Source organism: Carya illinoinensis, chromosome 5, assembly GCF_018687715.1.
Source record: "Carya illinoinensis cultivar Pawnee chromosome 5, C.illinoinensisPawnee_v1, whole genome shotgun sequence".
Classification (NCBI taxonomy): domain Eukaryota; kingdom Viridiplantae; phylum Streptophyta; class Magnoliopsida; order Fagales; family Juglandaceae; genus Carya; species Carya illinoinensis.
Genome location: NC_056756.1, coordinates 45,611,625 through 45,617,624, shown reverse-complemented (window position 1 = coordinate 45,617,624; position 6,000 = coordinate 45,611,625). Strand labels below are relative to the sequence as shown.

The following is a 6,000-nucleotide window of genomic DNA, read 5'->3' as shown; positions in this document are numbered from 1 at the left end:
AATACTAAAAACAATTGATAAAACCTGCAAAATCTTATTTATAAGAAGGAAGAAACACTTTCAGTCTGATAAATTTAAGACCAGGGGAAGCTTCTTTGACGAAACTTGCACTTAAATCTCCCCAGAACATATTTATCAAAAAATCTCCCCAGAACATACGGTGAAGGTGATATAGAAAAGCAGTAGAAAATAGAACCTTTAAGATTGAGATTTTTTTAAGAAGTTTATGTTTAGTTGTTTCATGGGAGTAGATATTGTGAAGGTTGAAGCACCACATTGCATGATGATTTAGCATCTTTTTACCAAAACATACATATATTGCCTTTTCAGCCCAAATACTATGATGGAAACTACAAGAAGATGCTAGAGATACTCCTCGGATGTAAGAACACTGGATGCACTTTCCTCGTGGGTGGTCGTAATGTTGATGGTACTTTCAAGGTATGACTGCACATGTATGCACACTAGTTTCTCATCGATCTTATTTCTGGTCAAGATTTCATTTTCATGAATGCCGATGTATAAACCTTCTGTAGGTTCTTGAAGACTTGGACATTCCAGAAGAGTTGAGAGACATGTTTATATCAATTCCAGATCAGAGGTTCCGCATGGATATATCTTCCACTGAGATAAGGAAAAGTCTTGGAATCTAATTTCTCTTACTCTGGCTGCAACCTTCAGGCACGACGAATAATCTTTAGTGTTGAAAATGATTATTATATCCATGTGAATGGTGCAATTCCTAATGATTTACTTATATACAGAAAAACAAGCTTACATATCATGTCAGCTACTGATTGATCTACTGATCCAGACAATGTCTGACTGCAATTATAATCTAACCGAGGTAATTTACTTCTTGAGTGTAGTGTTGGGTGATACAATACCACTTGGATAAGGATGCTAACCCAAATATCAATTAATAGCTTACCCTAGGAAATAGAAACATCGACCATTAACGTGCTCAGGAAAATTCAAATGACTTAAAACCTTGCTCAGAAAATTAAGAAATATCACTTGCTACCTTGCTTAGGAAAATAATATCATCATTTATACCTTGCTCTGGAGGAAAAAGAAAAGTATCAATAAATACCTTTTCTTTTTAAATTCGTATCAATTAAGATAAGATGCTTAGCCTGGTCTTATAGAAAATTTTTTATAAATTAACGTGACTTGATATAGTACGATAGATTACAAAGTACATTTTATTGTAAAATAGATATAACGTATCACTTTAAGTCACGTCAGTATGTAAACTCTATTTGTACGATCTTTATATAGACCTAGCACTTCAAGATCAGGGTCTTGCACTCCCTTTTAGATTATAAGTATATTGGGTAGAATTTGCAAGGAATTGAGTAACAATATGAACTTGGATGCTTTGCATATTCGTGAAAGTTGAGAAGAATTTTGATTAAAATTATTATGTGTAAAGATGATAAGTAAAATTATTTATTTTTATAACTAAAAAATAAATACAAGAGTACCTTTTACCTTTATTAGTAAACAAGATTGAGATTTTTTTACCTTATGTTTTATAAAGTTTTTATCATGATTATTTTTATCTATATTAAAATTAAAATAGAAATATTCTCATAATGTTGTAGCTTTTATCATCTTATATCTTTATCTTCTATTCTATAATAATAAAGGTCTATCCTGTCACTACAAGAATGAACAGGAAGTTTCTCATTCCGTTTTTTTTATCCGTGTATTGTGTATTCCGTTTTTAACTGCTTGACGAAGTCAGCCGATGATGGCGACGATGCACGACGGGGAGAAGGGGATTGAGCGATCTGTGAGAGAAAATTCTTGAGGGAGTCGAAAAATCGAAGTGGCACTAGGCTAGAATAACTTTGGGAGAAAATGAAAAGGAAACCGTTGGGGGTGGGGCGGAAAAAGAAGAAAACTAATCTAAATGGAGAAGATATTCATACTACCCCACAGTGGAAAAGGAAAAATGTTGCAGTTCTCGGCGTTCATGACACAGTACCCGTGGTCGTCGAGGACGATTCCAGCGTCGTTTCTGCTTCCCTCTCAGTGGCCCCAACCCCACAAGGAGGAGCTCCTTCTCGCCATGGAGGAGCCCGATTTCGTTGAAAATGTACCTTTCAACTAACCCCTTTTTACTTTAAAGATTCCATCTAAAGCTTGGTTTCCAACAAAAGTTTTAATCTTTCGATCTCTTTGTGAGGTTGTAGTCAAACATTGCCTTCTGGGTTTTGAAACATTTAACGGAAATTGCATTCTCATGTAACAGTCCGTAATTTCTGACTTCATTCTCATTGTAAAGGATTAGACGATTAGGTCTAATTACATTGGTACCATACGCTGGAGACAATGCTAATTATGATTTGGATTTGAAATTAATTTTTTATGTCACCTAAACCACCATCTGCACACAATCAAGTGTAAAAAGGCTTTAGTTTGAAGAACTGATCGTTAAGAGTTTTGCTTTGCATGTGTAAGAGGTTTTGTAAACTTATAATCCGGTGAGTTTTGTTCACTGATCCAGTATTTAACAGGAATTCTTGATCTAGCTAGATATGTTTTTCTGAATTAAATGCATGAGGCTTTATTGGTTTGTTTTTTACATGTGAGCCTCCATAATCCACATGCTTGATTCAAAATGTGATACTGTATAGGTTAGTCAAAAGTTTAGAACTTTGGATGTTTCATCAGATTGCTATAGCTGATTTCAAAGTCTTAAACTAATGCCGTGTGCAAGTTATGTAATGTCGTAACTTAGCTGAACAAGCGGGAAGAGTGAAATCGGCAATGTCTATGAATTGTCTCCTCCAATTTCTTCTGTATTCCTTAAACATTTTTATATTGATGGGTGAAATCTACCCCATCTCTTGCTCTTTATGATTATTACTATCGTACAGAATGTAAAATTAATCTGCCAGATTAAAATGATGATCTGAACAAACATTATGAATTGTTGTGGTGAGGATGATTAGTTGGACTTGAGTAGTGTTAAAGGTTCATATGCGATTGTATCTGTAATTTTCTCCTACCGTAGAGGGTGGTAACTGGGATATGTTTTGAAGAAAGCATATACCATTCCAGTTTCAGTCCATTTTTAGAAGATTGTAAGAGATGCCCTCCAATTTAAATTGTTAGGAATGAGACTTCTCTATATGCAGTATTTTCCCCCAAAAAAAAAAAAATTAAAGAAAGTTTCTGTGATGTTGAAATAGTCTTTAGATTCTATTTGACTTCATAGATGTTGGTAGAGTGGTGAAGTCTTGCACTTACAAAGTGGTAAGTGACAAGCCATTTTCTCTAGATTTCTGATTGCCTTCCCTTGAACTGTTTAGTTTCCATTAGGGTGGCATTTATATCCATCATACTCAGCATTTACAGTGGAGAAATTTGTTATTTTCTCTGTAAAAATTCAATTTTCATTCCCATAACTAAAGTGCTGGCTGTACTAACACAGTTTCAGAAATGGTACATTGGTGATTTTGCTCTGTTTCCTGTATGCAGTTTGTGAAGGATAACCATAACCATTGTAGTTGGAGATAATCCTTTATATCTAGATATTTAATTGGGTCATGATTAAACACATTCTGCACCTTTTAGTTTTAATCCATTTTTTCCCTTTTGATATTTACTACTTATTGGCTATTGATATGCATTAGCTTTTGTTGGTTAGGCAAATGCGAGTTTGAGAGTCTGGTGAGTAAATTATACTCTATGACCTGTAATATAATTTTTTATAGGGTAGAATTGATGTGGACTTATATTTAACTTCATTTATCATTTTTTAAGGTGTTGTGTTTGGTTTTGGCTTGCTAGAAGGCTTAAAATTTCATTAATTAAATTTGAATCACTTACATGGACAGACTTTGCAAGTCTTTGATAAAACTCAAGTTATATTACATCTTTTAACATGGTTCGATGTTACTATCACAGTCCATGTAACATGCAGTTGTTTATAATCTTTTCAGTTATTATATTTGACAATTTAGCAATTGACACATCTATAAAACTAGGTGGGAAAACACTGTAGAAAGTAGTTTTTAAATGAAAATAGCCTAACAAAGGATTCTCTTTTACCCTCTCGCTGAGCACATAACGATATTTGTGAAGAGAAAGCAACAAGACATTAGATTTTTTTTGGGTATGAACCTTGCTTACATTTCTTATTTTTAGTGAATGTTACCGCCAAACTTTAGGGCCTTTTCAAGTGATTTTGCAGTTGGCTTCAGTGTTTGTGCTTCTGTGTTGAGGTAAGTTTAGTAATTTGTTGTTTTAAATGTGTGGTGTATGCAGCTGTAAGAATGAAACGTTGGGAAATTTTATTTTCAGAACAATTTCAACTGGCTTCGTTTCCAATATTATTTACATGAACTAAACCAACATATAGCTGAAGGCCAGAGAATGTGAAAACCATATTATTCAATCCGGTAAAATGAGGAAAAATAAAAAATTTCATATGTATAAAAAGAGATTCAAAAGTACACTGAGTTTAAGTACTACTATAATCCCAATGAAAATTTCATCCATCTTCTCATATGTACCTAACGAAAATTTATATGAGCATACATTCATCTATTTCAGACTAGGAATAATCTTTTTAGATGCATACCAAATTATTCACTCATAGCACATTGTTTTATAGGTATTCACTCATGGCACATTTTAGAATCTTCTATCAAAGATATGGCTGCAACTAAATTCTCCAAGAAATTTAATAGTTAAAAAATATGCATTAGCTTTTGTTGGTTAGGCAAATGCCAGTTTGAGAGTCTGGTGAGTAAATTATACTCTGACAAGGTTGGAGTCGGAGTCGGAGGTAGGGCAATCTGAGTCTGACATCATCGGTGCTCAACCCTAGTATATATATAAAGTGTCTATCAAACAGAAATTTGTACGGAGCTACAGTAATTTTAATTATTTTCCGTTAAATCTATCTGGCCATCGAATTTTATGTGTCCTGGGTTGCTGTAAAAGAATATTTATGAGAGGAAAATAACACTTCCCCAAGCGCCTCTTCGTAAAATCCATTCCTCATTGAGTGTCGCTCCAAAGCCCTCTCGCGCCTCCATTTCTCCACTACCACTGCTAACTAGGGGTGAGTTCGGTCCGGTCCGGTCCGGTCCGGGGAGGTTTTGTGGACCGGACCGGACCTATTCGGTCCAGGATTTTCCAACCCTGGACCGGACCGAACTCCATCAGGACCGGTCCGGTCCGGTCCTATTCGGTCCGGTCCGGTCCATTCGGTCCAAGGTTGATTTTTTTTTTTTTTTTTTTTTTTTTTTTTTTTTTTTTTTATCTAATGACATTTTTTTTAATATTTATGTAATTATATTGTAATATATTTAATATATATACATATAGTATTATATATATATTAGTAATATGCTAATACTATTAGTCTATTAGTAATAATACTATAACTAATAAATATATGTAATAATAACTATACTATAACTAATAACTATATGTAATAATAGTAATAGTGATAACTATATATTTATATAATATGCTAATATTTAATGACATTTTTTTTAATATTTATGTAATTATATTGTAATATATTTAATATATATACATATAGTATACTATTATATATATTAGTAATATGCTAATACTATTATATAAATAATATATATAAATAATTTTTTTTTTTTTCTATTCGGTCCGGTCCGGTCCGGTCCGGGGTGAAAAACTCCCGGACCGGGACCGGACCGAATCTTTTCGGTCCCTTAAAAATGGGACCGGACCGGACCGGACCCAATTCGGTCCGGTCCGGTCCGGTCCAAATAGTGCCGGTCCGGTCGGTTTTGCCGGTCCGGACCGGCCGATGCTCACCCCTACTGCTAACCATAACACCCATCTATCACTTTCCGAAACATTACTTTAAAAGGTTAAATCTGCCCAATATTTCTCATTCTTTTTTTTTAGGTTTATTGTGGTTTCAAAGTTATATTTTCTTGTATTAAGATTAATGTTTTTTATGTTTTTATGAGGTTTTTAAATGGATTCTTA

General features: G+C 33.9%; 1 long non-coding RNA gene across 1 annotated transcript; it reads left to right on the top strand.

Moving 5' to 3' along the window:
• On the top strand, positions 1-863 carry LOC122311826. The gene is made up of 2 exons (XR_006242882.1): positions 1-441; positions 537-863. It is a non-coding gene; the product is annotated as an uncharacterized LOC122311826 (long non-coding RNA).
• The last annotated feature ends 5,137 nt before the right edge of the window (positions 864-6,000 follow it).